At 40.4% G+C, this 27,991-nt stretch overlaps 2 long non-coding RNA genes across 5 annotated transcripts; one reads left to right on the forward strand and one right to left on the reverse strand.

Moving 5' to 3' along the window:
- Positions 1-16: 16 nt before the first annotated feature.
- LOC309654075 lies at positions 17-19,065 on the reverse strand. 4 transcript variants are annotated; one of them, XR_014259806.1, is made up of 9 exons: positions 18,994-19,065; positions 18,181-18,363; positions 17,910-17,965; positions 16,028-16,094; positions 12,992-14,897; positions 11,752-12,661; positions 7,966-8,179; positions 1,942-5,482; positions 17-1,861 (listed from the first exon to the last, which is right to left on the reverse strand). It is a non-coding gene; the product is annotated as an uncharacterized lncRNA (long non-coding RNA). The 4 variants fall into 4 exon arrangements; XR_014259808.1 differs by lacking the exons at positions 11,752-12,661; positions 12,992-14,897 and having other exon boundaries at positions 17-5,482; positions 7,966-8,092; positions 18,994-19,061; XR_014259807.1 differs by lacking the exons at positions 11,752-12,661; positions 12,992-14,897; positions 16,028-16,094 and having other exon boundaries at positions 17-5,482; positions 7,966-8,092; positions 18,994-19,062.
- Positions 18,267-27,987, forward strand: LOC309654315. Its single transcript, XR_014260134.1, has 3 exons — positions 18,267-18,359; positions 18,997-22,286; positions 22,433-27,987. It is a non-coding gene; the product is annotated as an uncharacterized lncRNA (long non-coding RNA).
- Positions 27,988-27,991: the final 4 nt, after the last annotated feature.

Here is a 27,991-nt window from a genome sequence, read left to right on the forward strand (position 1 = left end):
TCTATAGATGCAAAAATTACATATAAAACATTTTATTAAGATAATTAATCATAAAATAATAAAGTGAAACCAATATTATAATATCAATAAATGCCAAAATGACAGTGGATCTCATTCAGCATTATTTTAAAAATAGGTAGAATGTTCAAATCAAAACTACATTAAGGGGCTTCCCTGGTTGCGCAGTGGTTAAGAATCCACCTGTCAATGCAGGGAACATGGGTTCAAGCCCTGGTCTGGGAAGATCCCACATGCTGCAGAACAACTAAGCACATGTGCCACAACTACTGAGCCCATGTGCCACAACTACTGAGCCCGCGTGCCACAACTACTGAAGCCTGTGCACCTAGAGCCCGTGCTCTGCAACAAGAGAAGCCACTACAATAAGAAGCCTGCGCACTGCAATGGAGAGTAGTCTCCGCTCGTCGCAACTAGAGAAAGCCCACATGCAGCAACGAAGACCCAATGCAGCCAAAAATAAATAAATAAATAAATTTAAAAAAACTACATTAAGAATACGAAAAGAAAAAAGGTACAGGAAATCCTCACTCTCACTCCTGTCCCCCCAGACAATTATTTTATTAGTCCCTTTTTTATCTTTCCAGTGTGACATTATGCAAATATAAGCAAATATGGATATATATTCTCATTCTCCTTCTTACATAAAATTCATTATATATATATATTTCTATAAAATATATATTTATATACACACATACACATTGTTCTTCACCTTGCATTTTTCATTTAATAATATATCTTGGAGGTATTTCCATTTCAACAAGGAAATTTTCCTTACTTTTTATTACAGCTGCATACCATTCCACTGTGTGGATATAGTTTATTAAACCAGTTCTCTGTTGGTGGACATTTGTGTTGTTTTCTATTTTTTACTATTGGAAACAATGCCAAATATTTGCAAAGCATATGTACAAGTGTATCTGTGGGATAGAGTCTCAGAAATAGAATATCTGGATCAAAAGGCAAATGTTTCTACAGTGTTGGTAGATATTGTCAAATTCTTCTCCATAGGAGTTGTTCCATTTTGCAAGCCCCACGGCAATGTATGAAAATGCCTACTTCTGTATGCCTCATTAACAACAGTTGTTTTTTTTTTAATTTTCAATTTTTTGCTAATCCCATAGGTGAGAAATGGTATCTCAGCATGGTTTTGATGTGCATTTCTCATATTATGAGAAAAGTCTGTCATCCTTCCATACATTTAAGGGCCATTTGTATTATGTCTGAACAGTCTCTTCACATTTTTTTGGTGTGCTTTTTCTTCTTAATTAATTAATTAAATTTTGGCTGCATTGGGTCTTTGTTGCTGCGTGGGGGCTTTCTCTAGTTGTGGCGAGTGGGGACTACTCTTCGTTAAGGTTCGCGGGCTTCTCATTGCAGTGGCTTCTCTTGTGGTGGAGCACGGGCTCTAGGTACATGGGCTTTAGTAGTTGTGGCCCGCAGGCTCTAGAGTGCAGGATCAGTAGTTGTGGCACACGGGTTTAGTTGCTCTGCAGCATGTGGGATCTTCCTGGACCAGGACTCAAACCCGTGTCCCCTGCATTGGCAGGCAGATTCTTAACCACTGCACCACCAGGGAAGTCCCTGTGCTTTTTCTTCTTAATTTCTAAGAGCTCTTGATAAATAGGCAGATGAATCTCTTTGTCTGTGATATGGATTGGAAATATTTTCACCAGTTGTAATCTTTTATCCAGTTTGTATTCTTCTTCAGGGAATTGGTGAGGGAAAGCCTTCCTCTTTCCTAAAGCCCTCCCTCAATGTCTCTTTCCCACTCAGTACTCACTCATTCATTCATTCATTCATTCATGAGGATTCAACAGAACATGGATGAAGGCAGAGCCTGGGGGGAAAAAAGAACAATTTCATGATCTTATATACCCCACTGAGTTGACACTCCATGATTAAACCAGTTACACTTACTTTTGTTTCATAATGTTTTCATATTTTACAATAGGCATGTATCATTTTGTAATTAGAAGAGTTAATACTGTTGTCAGTAGGGACTGGGAAGCATTAGAGACTGCTTGAAAAATCCTGAAAAACATAAAATAGAAAATAAAAATCATCCATTGACACTATTAATATATTAGTATATTTCTTTCCAGTTTTTTCCTCTATGTATGTGTCTTTATATCTGCTATATTATGCAAATTTTCCTAAGTCATTAAAAATGATTCAAAAACATCACTTTTCTTGTTGGAGAATAGTGCATCATAGAGATATACTATGATACATTATGACATCCTCTGGATTGTAAAGTAATCCTTTCCTTCTTTTAAAAAATGTAGAAATAACACATGGTAATGTATACCTTTTACACATAATTTATTTGATTATTCCCTTAACACAGATTCTTAGATGTAAAATTTCTCAGTCAACTGGCATAAACATTTTAAAGGCTTTTGATACATACTGCCAAACTGCATCCTGCGAGGGATGCTGCCAAAGTATTCAAGGGAAACTTAATTTCTAATAAATGCACTGAAATGCATTTATTAGAAAACAAGAAAGGCTAAAAATAAATAAACTCTAACCATGTAACTGAAGACGCTAGAAAAAAAAAAAAGATACACCCAATAGAAGTAGAAGGATATAATAAAGAATGAAAAATTAACAAAAGAGAAAATAGCATGTAAAAGCTATTTTACATGCTACTGTCTTGATTAGGGAAAATATAAGTAAACCCACTCCTATATACATTTAGTAAAATGGCAGAACACGCTTCTGCTTTTCAGGAATTTGTAAATCCTAATTTTAAAACTAACCAGAGAGAAAAGTCAGGCTGTCTCAAAAGAAACAATAATTAGACTAATAACAGACTTTTAATAGCAGCACTAGAGGTTAAGGAATTATTGAGAAAAATTAAATGCCAATTTAGAATTCTATACCCAGCTATGCTATAATTCACAAGGGAGAAATAAAGAATTTACTACTCTCAGACATACTTGCTGAAAAACTACTGAAGGATTCATTTATTTTATTTACATAAGAAATACTTTTATAAGGCTTAGTATGTGCCTGGCAGTATTTTAATCATTCTACAAATATTAATTCATTTGATCCTAATAACAATCCCATGAAGTAAATAATACTATCATCTCTCTTTTACAGATGGAGAAATTGAAGCACAAAGAAATTAAGTAAAAAACACATTGCTCTTAGGTGAAGGACTCAGTGGAAATGTTGACCAACTTTCTCTGTTCCCTACCCAGATTTAGAGATGACACTGGGTCACTGACCTTTTCATACCCTCTACTGGTCCAGGTCTTCCCTTTTCATTGCCAGACCCCCAGGCTGTTCTCTAGTTAATTTATGCCTCCTGAAGGGGGTCAAGCTTATTATTGCCTGCATATATGATCCTTCCTTCTATTGGAGGAATAATGGTCCCGCCTGACTTGGGCCACGTGGTGAAATGATGGGGCATAGAGTTGCCTTCCAAGGCCCCTCACAGCAGCTCTTCCACCTCTGGTCCCAATTGGCCCTGATGCCACTGGGGTCCATCTCTACCCACTACAGACCACACTCTGGTCAACATAGATCTCCAAGGAGAGCCCTGTACTGGAGGTCGAGACACTTGCTAGAGACTTAGGAGAAGCCTTGGGGCTTCCCACCCCATCAACCCCCCCCAACTACCTCCCAGGCACTGTTTTTTCCTTTTCCCTCTAACCATTCCCTACCCTTTCAGACTTGCTTTCCTCTCCTCTAACTCGCTTCTGTAAACCCTGACCCAGACCCCCTTTTTTTAGCTATCTCTTCTATAGACACTTACCCTGAAGATGCCTCACCTGGGGATTTCTATAATCCATGGTGCGAAGCTCCCAGCAGCCTGATGACATGATGGGCAGGGAGACACTCAATCAGGGCCAGGAGACTTCCAGCCTAGAAGGGCAGTTTGCCAGGTAAGGGGCGTCTCTCCCAAAAGGAAGACCTTGTTAATCCTTGGCCCTGGATAACTCATTGGTTATGTCTAACATAAACCTCTTTGAGATGAAGTGTAAAACAAAAGAAGAGCTACTGCTACCAGATTCTGGCGGAGTCCACCTTATGCGGAGGTGGTCAGTCCAGAGCCTGACACATAACTTCATTAGGGTACACACAGGATTTTTTTTTTCCTGAATAGATACACATTTTAATGTATGAGTTTTGACTAAAGTATTTTTACAGCTGATACAGTTTTGGGGGTGTGGATTCTGAAGACATGTATTTTTAAATTTACTGCACTGATTTAATAATTTGATCATTTATCTCTAAGTCCATTAGTATAATCATCAGGTTCACAGGATTTCTCTCCTGCAGGGATTAACTCATGACAAAACCCATGATCTGACTGTGAACACACTTTCTAAAAAGGCTTCAACATGTTGACCTTGAAGTCCTTACCCCACTATCACACAAATAGGGGTTCTCTCCCACATGGATTCTCATTCAACAAATATTTACTAGGTGGCTACTCCTGCCAGGCACTGTGCCAGGAGCTGGGGACACAATGGTGAGCAAAGCACACGCAGCTGCCCTCTCTTGGAGCTGCCAGAATCGTGGTAGAAACAGGCTCTCTGGGGAAGGGGGAGATATGCACACACCTACACCTGCAGGGTTTTCTCTCACGTGGAGTCAGATGGATGTGAAGGCCTGACTTGCTTCTCACGCGCACGGGGTCTCTACCCCGCATGGACTCTGATGTGCATGAAGGTTTGTGCTGTAACGGAAGCCCCAAGCACAGACACTGAAATCAATGGTTTCTCCCCTGCGTAGACGCTCTGTAGAGAAGCTCTGTGTTCCAAAGAAACCCTTTACCACACTTGCACATTTGTAACATTGCTCTCCTGTGGGGACTTATGGAACTCAAGGTTAGCGCTCTTTCCAAAGCCCTTACTACACTTAGCACATATAAATGGGTTTTCTCCTGTATTAATTCTTAGATAAACTTGAAGATCTAAGCTCTAACTGAAGAAACCCTTATCACACACCCATTACATTTGCAGTTTCATTTTCTGGAGAACGTGAAGATTCACTGTGATCGAAATCCTTCCCACACTCCTCACACCTACAGGTTTCTCTCCTGTGTGGACTTTCTGATGAGCACAGAAGCTTGTGCTTTAAGGATTTCACATTGAAACGGTTTCTCTTGTGTGGACCCTCTATTGCTCTTGGAGGTCTACGTTCTGTCTGAAGCTCTCACAACACTTCTCACATTTGTACGGTTTTGCTCCAGTGTGGACTCTCCAGTGGATGCGAAGGTTGGGGCTCTGATGGAAGCCCTTGTCACACTCCTCGCACTTACAAGGTTTCTCTCCTGTGTGGACCCTCTGATGCACGCGAAGATTCGTGTTATAACTAAAGCCTTTGCCGCGTGTATCGCACATGGAAGGTTTCTCTCTCGTGCGGACTCTCTGGTGGATGTGAAGGTCTGTGCTCTGACTGAAGCTCTTGCCAGACTCGGCACAGTCATAAAGTTTCTTTCCTGTGTGGGAAAGGGGATGCTTTAAGAATGAGAAAATGTTTACAACGACGAAAAAATATGACTGTCAAGTTAAAAGACCTCAATGGAGGTTGTAAGCAATAGAGTATCAGACTGGAGAATGAGAAATATGTTAGTGGATTAAAAGATCAACTTGAAGAGGAGACTTCCTGGTGGCACAGTGGTTAAGAATCCACCTGCCAATGCAGGGGACACGGGTTCGAGCCCTAGTCTGGGAAGATCTCACATGCCATGGAGCAACTAAGCCCGTGCGCCACAACTACTGAGCCTGCACTCTAGAGCCCGCAAGCCACAACTACTGAGCCTGCGCACTGCAACTACTGAGCCTGCGTGCTGCAACTACTGAAGCCCGCGAGCCTAGAGTCCGTGCTCTGCAACAAGAGAAGCCACTGCAATGAGAAGCCCACACTGCAACGAAGAGTAGCCCCCGCTCGCCACAACTAGAGAAAGCCTGTGTGCAGCAACAAAGATCCAATGCAGCCAAAAATAAATAAAATTTTTAAAAATAAATAAATACAAGTTCTTTAAAAAGAAAAATGATCAACTTGAAGAGTTCTACTAGGACTCAGAGGAAAGGATTTTAAAAATGGAATTATGATCTCGAAGCTTTTATATATTATATGTATAAGAGATTCAGAAGGAGAGAAGAAAGAATATGAAATAATAATAATAGTAAATAATGAGAATGTACTTAGTTTGAAAGAGAACTTGATTCTCTTAAATTGAAACTATTTTCCCAGGACCACTTAGGAGATCTAAAAAAAAAAAAAAAAGACAAACTAACATATACACCACCAGGATGAAATTTATGAATTTCAAGGATCAAGAAAACATAAGCATATAAAACATTAAAAAAGCAAAACAAGTTACTCCCTTGAAAAGAGACTAAGACTGACCAAAGACAGTAGTACAATATTTTCAGAGTCTTGAGGGAAAAAAGACTATCATCAAGCAAGCTAAACCTAAACCAATGATTCCCCTACAAGGACAAAAGGAAGGAAAAAAAGGGGGGACAAAGATGTCCCAAATTTGTCAAAATAAAAACTCGTGAAAAGGGAAGACATGAAATATAAAAAGTAGAAATGAATAAATTAAAGCTTTTCCTCTTATTCCCTCAACAAAACCTCATGAAATATCAAGGGAAAACTCCCATGAGCTGAAGGCTTCAGAGATGAACGGGCTCAATGACAGGCAAATATAATTACTTGGTGGGGGGGAGGAATGCCTAGCTAGGCACATCCTGGTAAAGCTCCTAAAATCCAAAGAAGGGAGGGATGAGAAAAACAGGCTAAACAAACAAAAATAAGATAAAATAAAACAGAGACAATTACTAAACGAATGAATCAGATCAGAATCAGCAATATCTGAGGCTTAAAAACAAAGATACAATGGCTAGAACATTCTCAGGGAAAATGATTTTGAATGTAAAGGTCTCTACTCAGTCAAACTACTATGCAAGGGACTTCCCTGGTGGCATAGTGGTTAAGAATCTGCCTGCCAACGCAGGGGACACAGGTTCAAGCCCTGGTCCGGGAAGATCCCACATGCCGAGGAGCAACTAAGCCCGTGCGCCACAACTACTGAGCCTGCGCTCTAGAGCCCGCGTGCCACGACTACTGAAGCCCACGTGCCTCGAGCCTGTGCTCTGCAACAAGAAGCCACCGCAATGAGAAGCCTGTGCACTGCAACAAAGAGTAGCCCCTGCTCACTAGAGAAAGCCCATGTGCAGCAACAAAGACCCAACTCAGCCAAAACTAAATACATTAATTGAAAGAAAATTAATTTCAGTATATCAATACATCATACAATGGAATATGATATAGCCAGTTAAAAGATTGAGATAGGTCTAAATATTTTGACATGTAAAGATATCTAACATATGTTACTAACTAAAAGGAAAGTTGCAGAACTAATTTTTATAACATAAACAGATAAATACACAAATAGAAACAAAGCAAATATGTATCTGTGAGCTTATGTATTTTCTGTCTGCTTATATGTAATATAAATAGAAAATAGTCTGAAAGATACTTTTTACTTTATATGCAGTATACTTTGTTTTAATACCTTTCTAATTAAAAAAGTAATTACAGGGAGGGGGTCATGGGGAGTGACTGCTTAATGGGTATGGGGTTTTCTTTTAGGGTGATGAAAATGTTCTGGAACTTGATAGAGGAGGTAGCTACACAACATTGTGGTGTACTAAATGCCACTGAATTGTACACTTCCAAATCGTTAATTTTATGTTATGTGAATTTTACGTCAAAAAAAAAAAAAAAAAAGAAATATAAATGGTGGAGGCGGAGCTCAAGTTTTTACTTAGTAGCAACATTTTTCTTTCTTCAATAGTGATTTGAACACTCTGATATTTGAATCTCAAGCCCTCACCTAGTTAAACACTTTAAGAGCTCACAGCTTTCAACAACCAAGGGAACAAAAATTCTCCAAAGAGCAGTTGTCCTCACCCACTAAGACCAGGTTGCCATAGATCTCCAGCATCACCTCTTTGTACAGGGCCCTTTGTGCAGGGTCCAGCTGCCCCCACTCCTCCTCGGTGAAGTCCACGGCCACATCCTTGAACGTAACAGGTTCCTAAGACACCAATGAACAGTAATTCCTCTTCAGTGAGCAAACATCTACACCAGCTTCCGTGGTACAAAGGGTATAAACTTGGCAACACTGAGAAAGGTAGACAGTATAAAGGGGACTTCAGAATTTTGTCCTAAGCCGTAAGAATAATTTAAAGAACAATAAAAAAATTTTAAAGATATGTGTATCTTTTGCAGAGGCTCACCAACCCTAATAATATGAGGAGCTCTTAAAAATCAATTAAAATGCTCCCGTTAAAAATGGACAAATGATAAATAATCTGAATGAGTAATTTCAAGAAGAAAAAAAAATTACCAATAAACCCATGAAAAGACATGCTGCCTCACAAATTATCAAAGAAATGGATATTCAGAGAACGAGGTATTATTTTCCCCTATCCTTGGGGCAAAGATTAAGACTTATAATACCCAGTACCAGTGACAGTATGAGAACACACATACCCCCATATACTGTTGGAAGGAGTATAAATTGGTATAAACTTTTTTGGAGAACAATTTGGCAGTATTTATCAAACATATCTTTTGATCCAGCATTTCCAATTCTAGAAATTCATCCTCATAAGATAACTAATGACTTCCTTGCTGATAAATCCAATGGAAAGTTTTCAATCCTTTTTATGCTTGACTCCTTGGCATTATTTGGCCCTGTTGACCACATGGTCTTCCTCAAAACTCCTCCGAGAGTCTGGATATCATAGTATCCTAACTCTCCTAAGTCTCTGGTCAATCTTTCTCAATCTCCTTCTCTACTGGTCAATGTGCGGGTTTCCTGGGTTGGATCCTAGGCCTTCTTCTCACTCTCCCTATGTGATCTCATCTATTCTGATAGCTTCAAACGCCAGCCGAATGCTGACAACTCTCAAATGTACTTTGGCAGCCAAGACCTCAAGCTATACCTAGAGTTCCAGACCCAAATATCTCCTTGGTGAACATCCAGCGTGAAGCATAGTGCCTGATCTACAGTAGGTAATCAATAAATTTCTACCAAGTGAAAGAAATAACTATTTGGATGTCTCAAAGACATCTAAATCAACATGCTCAGTTCTGACTTTATCTTCCTTTCCAAAACTGCTTCTCTCCCAATGCTCTCTAACTCCGGAAACGCCACCTCCAACCACCCAGATGTTTAGGTCAGAAAAAAAGGAGTCATCCTTGACTTCCTCTCTCCCATCCCTCACATGATCCGTCACTAAATCTTTTAAAATATCTTTTACCTCCACTGCCCCCACTTTATTCTGAGCCGCCATGATCTCACTTCTGCCTCCTAATTGGTCTATACCATCCTGCCTTCCTGCAACATAATCTCTACTCTGGCTCCTCTTTTTGTGCCCATTCCTTAAATATTAATATTTGTGTTCCTCAAGATTCTTCTCTGGTTATCTTCATTTTCTTCTCTTCTCACATAGCAGCTGGATGATCTCAACCAAGCCCATGACTTTAACGACCATATACTTGGTGACAACTCATAAATTTGTATCTTTCACCTGGATCTGTCTCAGACCTTGATATCTATCTACCTTCTAGACTTCTTTAATTGGATGTCCCACAGGTGCTTCAAACTGTCTTCTAACTCCCCTCTGCACACACAAACACACACAGAAACACAGAGGCTCCATCTCCTCTGTTCCTTATCTCAGTGAAGACTATCGCCTTTCACCCAGTTGCCTAAAACTTGCATTTCAGCCTTAACTACTCCTGTTCCCTCACTCTCCACCACTATATACAGACCCACAGTGTTATATATGTTTTAGATACATACTTGGAAATGTCCATATTCTTTATATACTTATTTATCTACAAAGCCAAGTTCTATTCCATTTCATTTCAAAGTTATATTTCAACATAAAGTTCATTTGATGCTGGCTAATTAGCCAGGCTAACTGATACCTTTATTATTAAACAAATCCAAGGATTCTTTGATCTATCATTCTTTTTGGAAGCCCAGCACCTTTAAACATTTAATTAGGAAGATATCATTTCTATTTTCAAGCAAGCTTGTAGATTCTTAGACTATCTTAAAGACTAACCACCAAGTGTAAATATAGCTGCATCCATACCTGAACAGAGTGGCTAGGTATTAAAATGCCCTTGATAAGAACTGGCAGTTTTGGGAATAGATAGGAAGGTGTCCTATGAACTGAAAATGATTTTATGAGATTACTTAAAAGCTAGTGCTTTCCTTTCCAATCACTGCACTGTAAAGAAGTCTAATATGGGTACAGCCACTGTGGAAAACAGTGGTTCCTCAAAAAACTAAAAATAAAACTACCATATGATCCAGCAATCCCACTCCTGGGTATACATCCAAAGAAAAGGAAAACACGAATTTGAAAAGATACATGCTCCCCAATGTTTATAGCAGCACTATTTACAATAGCCAAGATATGGAAGCAACCCAAGTGTCCATCAACAGATGAATGGCTAAAGAAGATGTTACACACACACACACACACACACACACACACACAATGGAATACTACTCGGCCATAAAAAAGAATGAAATTTTGCCATTTGCAACAACATGGATGGACCTAGAGGGTATTATGCTTAGTGAAATAAGTCAAACAGAGAAAGACAAGTACTGTATGTTACCACTTATATGTGGAATCTAAAAAAAAAAACCACACAAACAAAAGCAAATGAATGAATATAACAAAACAGAAACAGACTCACAGATATAGAGAATCAACTAGTGGTTACCAGCGGGGAGAGGGAAGGGAGTAGGAGCAAAATAGGGGTAGGGGAGTAAGAGGCACAAACTACTATGAATAAAATAAATAAGCTACAAGAATATATTGTATAGCACAAGAATATACCCAATATTTTATAACTTTAAATGGAATATAATCTATAAAAATTTTGAATCACTATGTCGTATGCCTAAAACTAACACAATATTGTAATTCAACTATACCTCAACTTAAAAAGAAGTCTAATATGAATGGGGATGTGATAGATCTTTTAGTGTGGTTATTTGTATTTATTATGGTTCTAAGAAGAAAGATTAAGTTGTATTGTGGGAAGGCTGTAAGAATGAAATTCAATGTCTTTTATAAAGCTTTGAAATAGTTTACTAGTGATCTGTCAGTCTTGAAATTCAAGCATCAACATCATTAATGCTTAGACTACAATAATTGTAACTCATTTTCTAAGACTATATATTATGTGACTCAAAGGCACGCTTAAGACTTCTGTTCTGGATATCTATCCACTGTCTTAATTCTGTTTCTCAATCATCACAAACTTATTTCCTATAGAGAGCATTCACTGCAATGCAGTGAAGTAACAGAGAATTTCTAAGTCTAGAAATACAGCAACTTTAGAAACAAAGTTGATGAAAATAAATTCCTAGTAACTAGGCATGTTCACATTGCAGTACTAATTTTCAATTCTTAATTATGAGAAGCTTTTAGGAACTGGCTGTAAAGGTGAAAATATTCAAGTTGGTCTTGAATAAAGGGACACTGCTAATGTTTTGTTTATTTGACCCTAAGAATTTAGACTGATAACAGCTGGCATTAGAAAATCTATTAACATATATAATCATAACAAGTAAAAAAGGAAAATCCATATGACCATCTCACAGGATGGCAAAACAGCATTTAATAAAATAAATCAAATTCTAATTTAAAAACACTTTACTTTTTTTGGCTGCACCGTGCGGCATGCGGGATCTCAGTTCTCCAGCCAGGGATTGAACCCGCGCCCCCTGCACTGGAAGCATGGATTCTTAATCACTGGACCACCAGGGAAGTCCCTAAAAACACTTTTAAAGGACATTGGTCTAGTGAAATAAACAGACAAAACATAAACCCAAATGAGAATAACAGATTATCAATATGCAATGATAATATTTTGACTTGGTCTTGAATATCGGGAGATTGAAAATATTTGTAAAGGAGTCTGTTTTACAATTTTAACCAGATATGAATAATGAATGATCACATCAATTAAATTCTGTCATTTTCTAAAATTTATTCTTAAATATAGTAGGAATGTGTCATTATAAATGCTTAAAACCACAGTTTTCAATGCCCAACACTAGGTTTTATTTCAGCTATTAAAGAAGCAACATCAAGTGTATTTAAGGCTGTATCACTACAGATTGTGCTGAAAAATCACTTGCAGTGTTGCAATGTCTCACATCTATAATGATCCTACACACGGTGAGTAAGCAGTACAGGCACACATAAATTAGCTGCTGATATAAATGAAACCTCTAAGCCTATGATCTATTTGATCTCATGTAAAGAAATACATTTTTTGGTTCTTCTTCATATTCCTTGTTTGTAAAATGTGCAATACGGCTGTACTATTTATTCACTTGGCTGAGGATTTTTTCTAAACAGTGCATATTCTTTTTATATAATATAAAAAATGCAGTGGCAACTTTGAGTCTCTAATCTAGCCCACTAGTTTGACGAAGTGCTGGCTTGTATGTCTAGGCTAGACACTTAAATTATAACTTTTTCCTAGGGTATGTACTGACATAATTAACATTCATCTATGGAAAGAAAACTTGATGATAAAACAACACACATTTCGGGCTTCCCTGGTGGCGCAGTGGTTGAGAGTCTGCCTGCCAGTGCAGGGGACATGGGTTCGAGCCCTGGTCCGGGAGGATCCCACATGCCGCGGAGCAACTAGGCCCGTGAGCCACAACTACTGAGCCTGCGCGTCTGGAGCCTATGCTCCGCAACAGGAGAGGCGGCGATAGTGAGAGGCCCGCGCACCGCGATGAAGAGTGGCCCCCCACTTGCCACAACGGGAGAAAGCCCTCGCACAGAAACGAAGACCCAACACAGCCAAAAATAAATAAATAAATTAATTAATTAATTAATAAAAAATTAAATTAAAAAAAAAACCACACATTTCAAATAACCCCTCCCTCCCACTCTTGCAATGAGAATCACATTTCATTTGCTATTTTTTTCTGATAACAAAAGTGCTATTATGGAAGATAAGAGAAAACTACAAAAAAAAATACAAAATATATAATCACATTGCCCCCAAATAACTACTATTTACATTTTGGCATATACATGTAAGTTTTAAAACTTGGGGATATTCTTTACAACTTTTTAAAACATTTTTCAATTAAAATATCATGAACATTTTCCCCTATTAGTAAATATTCTTCTACACCTTGTTAATGGCTGTATAGTGGCTCTTCTCATGGTTATATCATAATTTATTTAACAATCTCCCAGGACTTCCCTGGTGGTCCAGTGGTAAAGAATCTGCCTCCCAATGCAGGGGATGCGGGTTCGATCCCTAGTCAGGGAAGCAACTAAGTCCACGTGTCACAACTACTGAGCTCGTGGGCCTCAACTATAGAGCTACAACTAAAGGGAAAACCCGCATGCCACAACTAGAGAGGAGCCCGCGTGTCACAGCAAAGAGTCCACGCATCGCAACGAAAGATCCCGTGTGCCACAACTAAGATCCAACACAGCCAAATAAATAAATAAATAAATAAATATTAAAAACAAAACAACAACAACAACAAAATCTCCCTATATTGGACACTAAAGTTACTTACCATTTTTCATTACCATAATGATACTGCAAGTTATATCACTGTATTTAAATTACATGCAATTATCAACTCTTTTTCTCAGGGTAAATTCCTAAAAGTAGAACTGTTAGCTCAAAGACTTTTGTTAGGTTTGTTAGGTAAAGACTTCTGACACGTATTTCCAAAGCCCTCCAAAAAGTTTGTAGCAAAATGACATTTAGTTTAAAAGTATTTGAGTGTCCTGGTTTTACCAGTAGGTATTTTTAAAAATCACATCTCTGCCAATTTGATAGGTGGCAAAAATACCATTTCATTATATTATAACATTTCTTGGATTACTAGTTAAGTTGAAAAATAGTAAACCAGATGCTACAAATATTTATAAGATTTACAGGTCAATAATATCATGTCACAAAAATAAGGAATTTCACCTAACTGGAAACAAAGAAAAAGGACTACTCCTTTCCCCACAACTGAAAAGGAAAAATAAGACAAAACAACCCAGTGAGCTGAGGGCAGAGTGGCAGGCAGTTGGAAAGGACGGGTTGCCCTGCAGAGATGCCAATAGCAGCGCTGCTGTGGTATACGGAACCTTATGCCAGCTGCAGGGTGGGAAGCTTAGCCTGACCTGGGACCTCTGAGGAACTGGGACCATCCCATGTTAGTACCATCCTCTAAGCTACTGGCAGAAACAGAAGCATATTTCTCCTGGAGAAAAATTTCCCATAGGACTAATATATATAAAGATCAATCAATGAGCTCACAATTAAAGTCATCAAAGGGGAGAGTGAGCAGAAAACAGATTTACACTACCAACAACTATAGATATTTAAACTATCAGATACAGAACCAGAACAGCAATACATGAATTATTTGAAAAAATAAAAGATGCAATTATAAGATGATAAAGCAAAGAAATTATCTGAAAATAACATGCAGTTGTGAAAAAAATAACAAATGGAATGTCTAAAGATGCATTAAAAAGGAACTTCTAGGAAGAACGTATTTCAGGAAAAAGAAAAGTGATCCCAGAAGGAAAGCCTGAGACAGAAGAAAGAATGGCAAGCAAATAAATGATAAACATATATGTAAATCCAAACAAACATTGTCTGTATAAAATAATAATTCTAATAATATCTAATTTATTAAGAGGACAGAATTAAAATGCAAAAAACAGGGACTTCCCTGGCGGTCCAGTGGTTAGGGCTCTGCACTTCCACTGCAGGGGGCACAGGTTCGATTCCTGGTCGGGGAACTAAGATCCTGCAAGCTGCTTGGCAAGTCTAAAAAAATAAAAAGTAAATAAAATGCAGAAAACAATAGCTTTTAAGTCAATGGGGGATGTGATCAGTAGTAAAGAGTTCCTAAGTCCTTGCATTATTCTGAAAGAGGTTAACATATTGTTTAAACCTAGGCTTGCAAGTATGCACAATAAAATTTCAAGGGTAACCACCAAATGAATGGATATAAGTTATAAATTTCAAACATGTAAAGAGGAAAAAAAAAAAAGAAAAAACCCTCTCCACTTAAGAAACAAACAAAAAGAAAGGTAAGAAAGGAGGGGAAAATACAGGAAAAATGGACAAATAAAATTAAGGTGCAAGACAGTACAAACACATCAAATATATCAATAACTACACTAACTGCAAACAGACTAAACTTGCTAGTTAAAAAGGTGCTGATTATCAGATTGAGAGTGGGAGGAGACAGAATTCAGCTATAAGCAGTTAATGAGAGATATACCTAAAGCATAAGGCCCTGAAAAGGTTGAAATAATGGAAAAAGATAAACCAGGTAAATAATAAACAAAAGAAAGCAGGAATAGCTATACTAATATCGAACAAAATAGATTTCTAGACACAAAGCATCACTAGTGATATAAAAGGTCACTACACAGGGATAAAAACTTTAATTCTCCATGAAGATATAATAACTCAACTTGTATGTACCTCATAAAACATCCTCAAAGTAATATATTTTTTAAAATGGAAGTACTACAGAGAGAAATTGACATATCTACTACTCAAAGAGATTCCACACACTTTTTTTCTCAATTCTCGATGGGTCAAGCAAACAAAAATAAATCAATAAAGATACAAAAATTTTAAACAAGTCAGATCTTACGGACACCTATAGACAGCTTTAAAAATTGTATAGAAGTATTAAAAATTAGAGGAAAATGCTGTAAGTAACTTCCAATTAGCATTATTATCTATGACCTAGGCTGCTTAGCACCAGATTTCTGTTGGTAACAAGAAAGTTGAGATGCTCCTTTACCATGCTGACGAAAAGCCCTCAGACCCTCTCTGGTAGAAGAGAAAGAACACCCATAGCCCAGCCCAAGGGTCATCCTTGGATTTTAAAGAACACAAACCCTGTTCAGTGAATAAATACACTCACTTTATTTGGGAGAATCCTGCGGCTTCAAGATGTTTCTGAAGATAAGTGTTCCATTATGGAAAGAGCACTAGATATGAGGAGTAATAGATGGGGGTTTAAGTTTTGTTTTTTCCAAAAGTAACCATCTGACATTGGATGAAGGTAAGGAGGATGATAAGGACGATAAAGATTTATTCAATAGATATTTATTGTGTACCTACAATGCATCAGATATTGTTCCTGACTCTGGGGATACATTAGTGAATAAAACAAACACTGCCCCGGTGGAACTAGCTTACATTCTATCAGTATGTGACAGGGAAGAAACATAATACATAAGTATACTATATAGTAGGTTAGAGGGTGATATGAAGGTTAATTTTATATGTCAACTTGGCTGGGCCACATTGCCTAGATATTAGGTCAAACATTATTCTGGATGTTCCTGTGAGGGTTTTTTAGATGAGATGAACATTTAAATGGGTGGACTTTGAGTAAAGCAGATTGCCCTCCTTAATGTGGGTTGTCCACATCCAATAAATTGAAGGTCTTAATGGAATAAAGACTGACCTCCCTAAAATGAGAATGAATTGTGCCAGCAGAAGGTCTAAAAAAAAAAAAGTTGGTACCTAGCCACTTACCTTTAGAGAATATACATTCTACTCAAGCACACATGAAACACTGTAAAAATTGATCATAAACTAGGCCATAAGGCAATTATAAACAACAAAAAACAGTAAAGACTTGAAAGAGGTATGGAAGTTCATATACAGGTATCCTTGCTATCTACCACTTTGCGTTCATGAAAGACCTACATTAAGACCTACATTAGCACCTGTTTTCGCTAACAGAAAGAAATCTGAAAAGCATTTTCACTTTTATGAAGAAAAACAAAAATCAAAAAAAACATTCAGCATTTGTTTTGCAAAGAGTCATTACAGAGGCAGCACATACCCAGGGCTGCTAGAGTGGCACTGCCAAACTTCTTCCCCAGGAACTTCACTCAGCATCAAGCGTCCATAGCTTTGAACTGTGTCTGTGAGCATCTGTGCTTTATCTCGATTTATTTTGTGCGTCCATTAGCAAGATGTGTCCTAAAGTAATTGCTTCTTTCCACCATTTCGGCTTCGGAAAGGTTTCATAGGAACACCCCACTTTTAGATAGCGGGGGAAACCTGTAGTACTCAAATTTTCTCTAGCTCACCTCCTTTAGTCTTCCTCAATCACCCCAGTGCACACTGATTCTTTCCCCTCCTCTAGCACTGTTATCACTGAGTGCAGTCTTCAAACTGACACTTAAGAGTGGCTTCTTTTCATATTACTCATTGTATATGTGAGTAGTAATCACTATTTTATACATGTACATATTAATCTCCCCCAAAGAAACCACACACTTTGAAGTAAGAATTGTATCTAAGTCAATTTGTTTTGCTCTTACAAATAAATGAGCACAGAGCAGCCATGACGAAGTAGACAAATGAATGAGCAACACGCTAGGGAGAGAAGAGACCTAACCTAAAGGAGGGCACCAGGCAAGAAAGTGCATTCCTTTCGGAGTCCTTCATTTCACAGACTAGGCCCAGCCCTCAAGATGTGCACAATTTAGGCTCAGTCCCTGGATGAGAAGACTTGTCCACTGACAACATGTACAGCATAGGCAATGGGCCTAAAGACAAATCTGGCTCCACCATTTAATAGCTTGGTGAACTTGACAGGTCTCTAAACCTCACTGAGCCAGTTGCTACATCTGTAAAATGGAAATAATGTCCACTTCTCACAACTGTTGTGAGTATCAAAAGAAAAGTCAATGTTGAGTATATCCAGCACATCCATAAATGTGTTTCCTTCTTCTTTTCTTCAAGAGTATATATACCGGGACCGAGAAAGGAAACCTGCATCTCACCTGGGAATTGGTCCTCTCTTCTTCCTCAGCAAGGTCAAGGAGTTAAGGAGGCAAAGCTGGAAAAGAAAGGAGCCATGAGACAAGCCTGCCTTGCAGCTCCCAGAGTGGCCAGCTGGGACAACTGTTCAGCCCGCCCGAAGCATTCCCTTAACCAGCCTGCCCTACGTTGCCTTCTCTTCTCCACACTATAGACTGTTCACCACCTCAGGTAAGAGATGGGGAACAGTCTATTCTAAGTCCACGGTCTCTCCCTGTTCTCTGTAGGTGTCACCTGACCCGAGCCTTGCTGAGGAACGTCCACAGCCCCAGCAGCTCCAGAACAACTTCCTCCTCCAGACCCCGGTCTCGGCTAGTAGTTTTGGCAGGAAGCCTCAGGTCACAGGTGTATCCTCTCAAGATGGGGTCCAGCTGCCTGAGGAGTTGCAGTCTTCTTTCCTACCAGCATGGCTTGTTCCTGTGGGCTCAAGAACAGCAAGAGTGCCACAGTCGGAAATCCAGCCGGGCTCAAAGTTACACTAAGCGTCTCCCAGGATACATACGGAGGAACCCCGGCTAGGGAACTCTGGACACCGGGACTGCAAAGCCGGCGGCAAAACACTTGAAGGAGAAACCCGAGACATCAGAGGGTGGAAGTGCCCGCACACACTGCTCTGGGGGAGATACGCGGCTGACCCGCCCCGCCGATATGTTGCGATCGCAGCCCCGACCTGGGGACGCCACAGCCGGGAGCAGCGGGGCACAGGGGGCTGAGCCAAGGCTGGAGTCCGAAGGAGAAGGGGATCCTGGAGCCACGGGCGGGGGTGGGGGGGCTTCCATGAACGCTCCTGTCTGCGGTGAGCAGAGTCGGTGACTGTGACTGCTTTAGAGAACCTGGTAGGATCTGACCCTCCACAGCCAAATCGCGGGTGACACACTCTTTCGGGGACCATCGCTCCCGGGGCCCCAGACTTGGGGCTTCAAGTCCCTCAATCCCACCCCTACTCTGGCCCTCTGATATCCATCTTCCCTTTGACCCAGAGTGCCCGTCTGAACCCCAGTCTTGCCGGAAGTAGCTCCTGCCGCTGCCAAGAGCCGCCAGACTCACCAGGCTCAAGCCGGGCCTCGGGTCTCTGGTCTCCGGTCTCCCAGCGCAGGGCCAAGCCCGCTGGGGCTGTACTGCGCCTGCGCGGAGAGAGCCCGGAGTCTCCCACAAGACCCCGCGACGCGCCGCCTCGGTCCCTCGCGGCGCTGTCACCATCGCCTGTGCCCCTGGCTGTGGCGTGTGGAGGGTTCTCCTTCAGCCTTGCCAAGGGCTAGAAACGCCACTTTTTAGTTTCAGTTCCTGGGATCCTACAGTGGCAGTGCCATGTAGAAGCTTGCGACCTACTACGGAGCTTTGAGTGGGGAGGGGAGGGTGTGCAGGCTGGGTGAGTCTGCGCGCTGGGACTTCTCCCCCTCACGCTTGGGAGCCTGGCTTTGTTGTCAAACCCAAGTTCATGTGCCCAATCAATGCCCAGTGATACCAGGGTTTGGAGCCAAGAAAATTCTGTTGCAGGGCTGAGCAAGGAGAACAGGGCAACAGGGTGGCTCATGATCAAAAGAGCTGCAATCCCTGATGACTTGGAGGAAGAGTGTTTATACGCAAAATTTGGGGGGGGTGGAGGGGGGGTTTGCAGAGTGTGTGACCTTCCTCTGATTGGTTGGTGGGAGGTGTTCCAGGAATCTCAGTCATCAGCCTTCTGGTTCCAACCAGTTTGGGGTCTATGTGCTTATGCTTAGCATAAAGTTACCATCCTCTACCTGGGTGGAGACCTTAGTTCCTGTAGAACTAAGAGATACAAGCTGCGTTGTTTCTGTATTCCCTCACTCCCCTTATTAGTAACTGTTTGAATCTGCCCTTTGGAACTCAGGGAAGGTCTAAGAGGCTGCAACCTTTTTCCTACAAACAAAAAATGGGGGACACAGAAAAGATTTCGTGCTTGGGAGGGCCCCACGGGGTCCTGCTCAGTTTCAATCCCCCCTTTTCTTTGCTACTCCTCAATCATGAGGGGAACAGGTGTTGGACAAAAAAGGGAATAACATTTTGGATAGAGAGATTAATCATAAACTCAGCAGAGGAATGTGGTTTTAGGGGCACTCAGTTTCAGCTTCTTGGGGTTGGGGGCTGAGAAGGGGAAAGGGACTGGCATCTCTCATTTGGCCAGTGGTCCTTTCCAGAATGTCACCTCATATGCACCTCTGGGCAGACAGGTATTCTAAGGCAGGGTGGCGAGGGACCCCTCAGTGCGGCTTGCCCTCCCGCACGGTTCTCGGATGGGGAGGCCTGGCCCCGTGTGACATCTTCCTATCCTCTGCATCCGTCCCCTGCCCCCAGCTAATGTACTCAATATGGTGTCCTCTTGGTGGCCCCTCTGCCCTGCTGTTTCTGTACAGGCTTCACTCCTTGCAAGCAGCCCCAATCTACATGGGGGAATCTCTTGCAACCCTCTTCATGGTACCAACTCGGGTCCTTGGGCTCTTTAATTAATAGAAATGGATAAGAGGCCAGATGAGAAAATCAGGCAAGGCTTTATTGAGACACGTGCTGCAGCACGAGGGAGGGAAAACAAGTAGAAGATTCCCTTGCTCGCTACCGGAGGAAGGGGGTGAGCTGGTACCTTATATGGGGTGAGGCTAGGGGCAGATGGGTGGGTCGGCTGGAGGGGTGGCTGAGGTGATCTGCCCACCCCCTTGGTGGTGCTGAGTGCAGGGATAATGCGCAGTACCCTGCTTTTGCTCCCGGCACCTCAGAAGTGGCAGTTGGTTTTTGGCCTTTTTGTATCTTACTGTTCATAATTTGCCCCAACTGTGCATGCATGCAGTTATTTTTAGTCCCTTACAGTTTCTTTGTATTTTGTTGCTCAAGGAGACGTTTGTCCAGGTGCAAGCACTCCAGTAAAGTGTCCTGGGTCCCAGGTTCCAGACTATCTCACTCACTTGATTTTTGTAGAGAAATGCCAGGGCAGTGGCCGTCACGGCTGACTCATGACTCTGCTGACTCCCATCCCCACCCTCCGACCAATCTTCTGGTTATATGAGGTTGTAGGGGTTATGGGGCAGGTCTGAGAAGATGGTTGAGGATGGAAAAGTCGGTTTGGTCACCCTTTAATAAGTCCTGGAAGCAGAGAAGTTGTCTGACCCCCAATTATTTGTGCCTCTTTTTACAATGTGGGGTACTTAATGCCTCACCTGTAAATCCTAGTTTCTATCCTAGGCTAAAGGACAAATCCCACTTAACATGTTACATAACATCCTGCACATGGATGTATCAAAAATTTAAACTATTCTCCCATTGTTGAACCTGTAGCTGTGGTAGTCAGCCCTATTCACAAATATTCTGGGTTCCCTCTTCTTTCCAGTACATGGTAGGATTGCAGTTTCCCATCCCTTGGAAGTTAGTGGTGACAATGTAACTTGTTTGGCTGCAAAATATGAGTGGAAGTAATGTGTGCCACCTCCAAAAGGAATCTCTTAAGAGCCAATGCACAAATTGTCATGTTTCTTTTCCCTCTGCCCCAGAAATTGTAACGTTCATTGTGGCAAGCAGCCTCTAAAATGGCCCCCAATGATCCCCTTCTCCTGGTATTCAAGCCCTCGTAATCCCCTCTCCTTGAATGTGCACTGAACCTGGTGACTTGCTTCTAATGAATAGAATATGACAAAAGTGATGGGATATCACTTCCAAGATTAGGTTACAAAAAGACTCTGGCTTCCATCACACTTGGCCTCTTTACCCTCCGCTGCTCCCTTAATCACTTTAAGAGCAGCCAGCTGCTTTGCTGTGGGATGTCCATGTGGTGCCTGGAGAGGGCTGTGTGGTAAAGAGCTGATGTATCCCGCCTGGTAGGACCTGACGCCTGCCAGCAGCCACATGAGTTAAGTTTGGAAATAGATTTTCTGAGGCCTGCCAATCATCACATAAGTGAACTTGGAAGCACGTCCTTCCCCCTGTTGAGGCTTGAGATGACTGTAGCCCCAGCAGACACCTGATTGCAGTCTTTTTTTTTTTTTTAATGAAGTTTATTTATTTATCTAGGCCACGCAGCATGGCTTACAGGATTTTAGTTCTCCAACCAGAGATTGAACCCGAGCCCTCGGCGGTGAAAGTGTAGAGTCCTAACCACTGGACCGCCAGGGAATTCCCGATTGCAGTCTTAAATGCCAGAGGATCCAGTGAAGCTATGCCCAGATGCCTGACCCACAGAAATTGCGACAAAATAAATTATTGTTGTTTTAAGCCACTAAGTTCTGGAGTAATTTGCTATGCAGCAGCAGATAACAAATACATTCAAGATGGTTCCAGAGTGGGGCAACATGGAGCTGAGGCCCCAGCCTGTCCAGCCTGGGCAGGTATCATGGGTGAGAAACAAATCTTTGTACTTACAAGCCACTAAGTAGATTGGGGGGTTGGTTTAGTACTACACTAACCTTTGCAAGTGTAAATAACACAATGATAAACATTTTTGTACTGAAGTCATTTACTAAATTTCTAATCATTTCCTTAGGACAGATTCATAGAAATGGAATTGCTCATTTAAATGGTATGACAGGGACTTCCCTGGTGGCGCAGTGGTTAAGAATCTGCCTGCCAATGCAGGGGACACGGGTTCGGTCCCTGGTTGGGAAGATCTCACATGCCGAGGAGCAACTAAGCCCGTGCGCCACGACTACTGAGCCTGCGCTCTAGAGCCCGCGAGCCACAACTACTGAGCCTGCATGCCACAACTACTGAAGCCTGCACACCTAGAGCCCGTGCTCCGCAACAAGAGAAGCTACCGCAATGAGAAGCCTGTGCACCACAACGAAGAGTAGCCCCCGCTCGCCACAACTAGAGAAAGCCCGCGTGCAGCAACAAAGACCCAAGGCAGCCAAAAATAATAAATAAATAAATAAATAAATAAATAAATTTATTAAGTAAATAAATAAGTAAATGGTATGACATTTTAAGACTTTTAATGCACATTACCAAATAATGGTCCAAAAAGTTATGTTGATTTACATTTCCACCACTGAGGGGTAGTTTGATTCACCAAACCCTGACCAGTTTATTTACTTTTCAGTCATAACTTATGTGTTGATGAAAAAAACCTGTTCATTACCTCCTCCAAATTATCTTTTAAATATAATAGTTTCTATCTCCCAGTACCACAATCTTGGTTCAGGCCTTCATCATTCCTTATGTGGCCTACTGCAGTATTCTACTCAATGGCCTTGCTTTCTGCAATCAATGTGCCACTCAGCTTGCCTAAGTTATCCTTCAAAAAATAGTAACCTGGTCTAAACTACTTCAATGCCAACCGATGTATTAGTTATAATAGACTAAACTGCTGTAACAAATAGATCTTACAATGCACTGGCTCAGGAAAATAGAAGTCTATCTCTTCCTCATTTCATAGTCTGGGTAGGTGGTCCATGTTGGTGGGTAGCTCTTTTCTGTGTGGTCAATCAGCGACTGCCTTGGTCCATTCCGGCTGCTATAAAAAAATACCACAGACTGGGAGGCTTATAAACAAGAGAAATTTATTTCTCACAGTTCTGGGGGCTGGAAGTCTGAGATCAGGATGCCAGCATGGTCGGGTGAGGGCCCCCTTCAGGGTGGCAGGCTCCTTCTTACATGGTGGAAGGGGCTAGGAAGCTCTGTGGGGCCTCTTTTTTTTTTTAAGGAAACATAAATAAATGCATTGACATACCATATTCACAATGGAAAGTACCAATATTATAAAGATGGCAGCTGTGCCCACGTTAACTCCTAAATTCAGTTCCAATCAATAACTGAACAATGAAAACATTTTTCATCGCAGACATTTTCAAACTTCACAGAAAAGAATAGTGTAATGAACTCCATGTACCCATCAACCAGCTTTGACAGTTATCAACATTTTGGCAATCTTGTTATAATTACAGGTATTTAAGGGGAACTGTGTGTTATTTTCCTGGAGAATTTTAAATCAGGACCAGAAATCATCATGTCATTTTGCCTGTAATTACTATAGTTTGCATCACTAAGTACTTATTTTTTAAAGCCATAATTACTATTCTATTATCATACCTACACAAATGAATAGTTATTCCTTAATATCATCTAACTTTCCATCCACATTCAGATTTCTCAGGTTGTATCCAAAGATGGCTTTCTACAGTTGGTGTATTTGAATCAGGATGTAAACAGTCCTTACATTGCATTTGCTTTTGTCCTTTAAGCCTCTTTGGCTGTGTAACAGCTTCCCTTCTTTTTATTTCTTGCAGTCTATTTGTTGTGTGTGCATGTGAAGGAAGGGATGTGGGTGGGTGCGTGTTCCAGTGGTATGTGTGTGGGGCCTCTTTTATAAAGGCATTAATCCCAGTCATGAGGGCTCTGCCCTTATGACCTAATCCCTTCCCAAAGGCCACACCTTCTACTACTATCACCTTGGTTGTTAGGTTTTCAACATATGAATTTGGGGGCAGTGGGACACAAACATTCAGACTATAGCAGTGACCCAGACTGACAGTGGCTCTGCCCTTTTCAACACACTGCTTCCAAAGTTGACACATTCCAGCCCCTAGAAGAGCACCTCCACTACTAAAACACCATGCTCTGTGGTCTGGACTCCAAGGCAATTGCCTCTTAACTGGTCTCCCTATTTGCCCTCTTGCCATCCCTACTATCCATTTCCCACACACAAGCAGAGAGAACTTTCCAAAAATAAACCAGACTATACCACTCTTCCGCTAAAAATCTTCAAAATCTTCAAAACCTTCCCATCACATTTAGAAGGAAATCTCACATAATCTGGCACCTGTCTAATGCACAAAACTCACCTTCACTTCTCTGCTCCAGCCACACTGGACTTCTTGCTGATTCTCCACAGGCCAGGCTCACTCTTGCCTCCGGACCCTTGCACAATCTTTCCAAGGCTCCCTCCTTCGCTGCATTCAGGTCTCTATTTAAAAGTCTCCCCTTCTCAGAGGTCTTCCTTGGCCACTCCACCTTAATTTCCTATGAATTCAATCACCTGACAGGTGTTTTTTTTTTTTTTTAATGTTTTACTTATCAATACCTGGGGTTATTATGTATTTGTTTGATTATTGTTTTTTGAGTTGAGTGCTGGCATCATGCCTTTTTTTGCTCACTGCTATATAATCAGTATACAGTCAGAACAGGGGTCAGCTCTGGTTTGCTGCCTGTTTTTCTTATTTCTTTTTTTTTGGCCGCACTACACAGCATGAGGAATCTTATTTCCCCAATCAGGGATGGAACCCGTGCCCCTTGCAGTGGAAGCTTGACCACTGGACCTCCAGGGAAGTCCCCTGCTCACTGTTTTTGTAAATAGTTTTATTAGAACACAACCACACTCGTTCGTTTACGTGTCTATGGCTGCTTTCATGCTATAGCAGAGTAGTTGTAACAGAGACTGTATTGCCCACAAAAGCCTAAAATATTTAATATCTAGCCCTTTACAGAAAAAGTTTGCCAACTCCTGATCTATAGCAATTAATAAGGATGTATCAGCTTTCTATTATTTGCTCAGTGGATCTTGTTCGATTCCTTTATTTTCCATCCTTTCTGTGTGATTTTGCTTCAGTCTTCTTGTATGCAGTTTATACCTGGATTTTAAAAAACAATCTGGTAGTCTCTGAAAAAGTATGGATTTTTAAGGCCTTTCTGGTTAAAAGAAGGAGGAATAAAGAGTATCTCTCTTACCATCTTGATTAAAATATAATGAAGACAGAGAACCCTGATGCAAGAGAAACAGCTGCTCTGATCTTAAAGATACTTTCTACTGCTGCTGTGCTATATGAAACATCTTGCTCAAAAATCAGACTAAATCCCATCTCTGTCCAAAAGAAAGCAGTAACTGTTATACTAATTAAACACGTTTACTACCTTCCTAGCTATAGTTAATTTCTAGACTTGAAAAAATTATTTGAAGAAAACATTTTTTATAAGAGATAGTATTAGTTCATGAAATAATTTGACAATATCACCAATTTATCTTCTTTCTTCCTTCCTTTCTCCAGAAAGGCACCAGCTCTTTTGATTTGGGGTTAGGGAGAGCACCTGATTATCTACCTTTTGCAATGTAAGTTATAAGGTGCTTCTGACATATTTATTTTAAAAAAAATAGAACGTTATTATTCCGTAGGAAAGGTGATTTAATCCATTTGCATTTATTGTGATTAGTGAAATACTTTGACACATTCCTGCTGTTTTATTTTTGCTTTCTATTTACCATGCCTTTCCTTCATTGCTTTGGTTTTTCTTTCCTGTTTTCTATTGGATTTACAGCTCTCTTTATCCTCTTTTTTCTCTCTAGTGATTTGCGACCTAGTCTATTTCTTTCAGTGGTTAACCTTCAATTTTTAACATGCATATTCAACAAGGTATAAAGTTAGTATCTCTATTCTTTCCCAGATCAAGGATTTTATAACACTTTAGCCCTGATTCCTCCCACTTTTCCAACTTTATTCTCTAGAATATTCATTTTACCTTATTTCTAGCCCTCTCCCAAAGCAGTCATCATTTAAATTACTTACACCCAACATAAACTCAGCTTTACCAACTTGTTTACAACTTGTTTGTTCATCGATACTTCTTGCATCCTGCTCTTCTCGGGTGGCTGATGTTAATGCTGGTTTCTCAGGAAAATGAGATTTCAGGTGATATTTTCATCGAGATATTTTTGGCCTTCTATATATATATATATATTTTTTTAAATAAGCAGGTATTATAAAAGCATTCAAAAAAAAACCTATCTTCAAACTGGAAAAAAATCAACTTAATGTCCGTGTATAAACACTTAAACAGAGAAAAAATAGCATATTTGAGTGTTCCTGTTAAAAGGAAAAAAGTTAAAGTAAAAATATCTCAAAGTGTAACATTCTTGAGGGAAGGTGGGTGTGAAAAAGGATAATCTGCTTGCATTATGCATGACTATTTCAAACATTTTGGACAACTAGACAAAGGCACAGACTTCCAATGAAGAAAAATGGGCTTCTGGGGATATAAGATCATATTTGACCTGAGTGTAAATAACATTTTGGTTTTCTTCCTGCCAAAATCATGTTCTGGGGTTGAGGTCATACAGGAAAAGAATAAAGTCAATGGTAGAAAGCGCCCCACGTAGCAATTTTTATGTGTCCAGTACTAGAGTCCAGGTGTCAAAGAAGTCTGGAAATGTGAGAAAATAACTTTTTATTGTTCTTTTTTCAGATAAATGGTCATATCTCTAGCTTTAAATATAGAAATACTTTGCCCACAAACATGTCTGAAGTTGAAAGAAAACATGTTAAACATATTATTTGAAAATATAACTAGTTATTGTTTGACATTTTTTCTTGCAGCATTATTTACGATAGCCAAGACATGGAAGTAACCTAAGTGTCAATTGATGGATGAATGGATAAAGAAAATGTGGTATATACACAATGGAATATTACTCAGCCATAAAAAAGAAGGAAATCCTGCCATTTGCAACTACATGGATAGACCTGGAGGGCATTTTGCTAAGTGAAATAAGTCAGACAGAGAAAGACAAATACCATATAATCTCACTTATATGTAAAATAAACAAAACAAAACCCAAACCCACAGATTACAGAGAACACATTGGTGGCTGCCAAGGGCTGGGAGTGGGGGCTGGGCAAAGTGGGAGAAGGGGGTCAAAAGGTACAAACTTTAAACTTCCAGTTATAAAATATCTAATAGGGATGTAATGCACAGCATGGTTAATAGTTAGTAATACTGTGTTGCATATTAGAAAGTTGCTGAGACTAGATCTTAAAAGTTCTCATCACAAGAAAAAAATTTTAGTAACTGTGTGTGGTGATCGATTTTAACTAGACTTGTGGAGAACGTTTTGCAATGTATACAAATATTGACTCATTATGTTGTACACCTGAGACAAACATGATGTTACATGTCAGTTATATCTCAACTTTTTTAAAAAGATAGGGAATTCCCTGGTGGTCCAGTGGTAAGGACTCTGCACTTTCACTTCTGAGGGCGTGGGTTCGATCCTTGGTCGAGGAACTAAGATCCCGCAAGCCACACCCCCCCCCAAAAAAAAAAAAAAGAAAAGAAA

Source organism: Balaenoptera physalus (genome assembly GCF_965194825.1).
Source record: "Balaenoptera physalus genome assembly, chromosome: 1".
Classification (NCBI taxonomy): domain Eukaryota; kingdom Metazoa; phylum Chordata; class Mammalia; order Artiodactyla; family Balaenopteridae; genus Balaenoptera; species Balaenoptera physalus.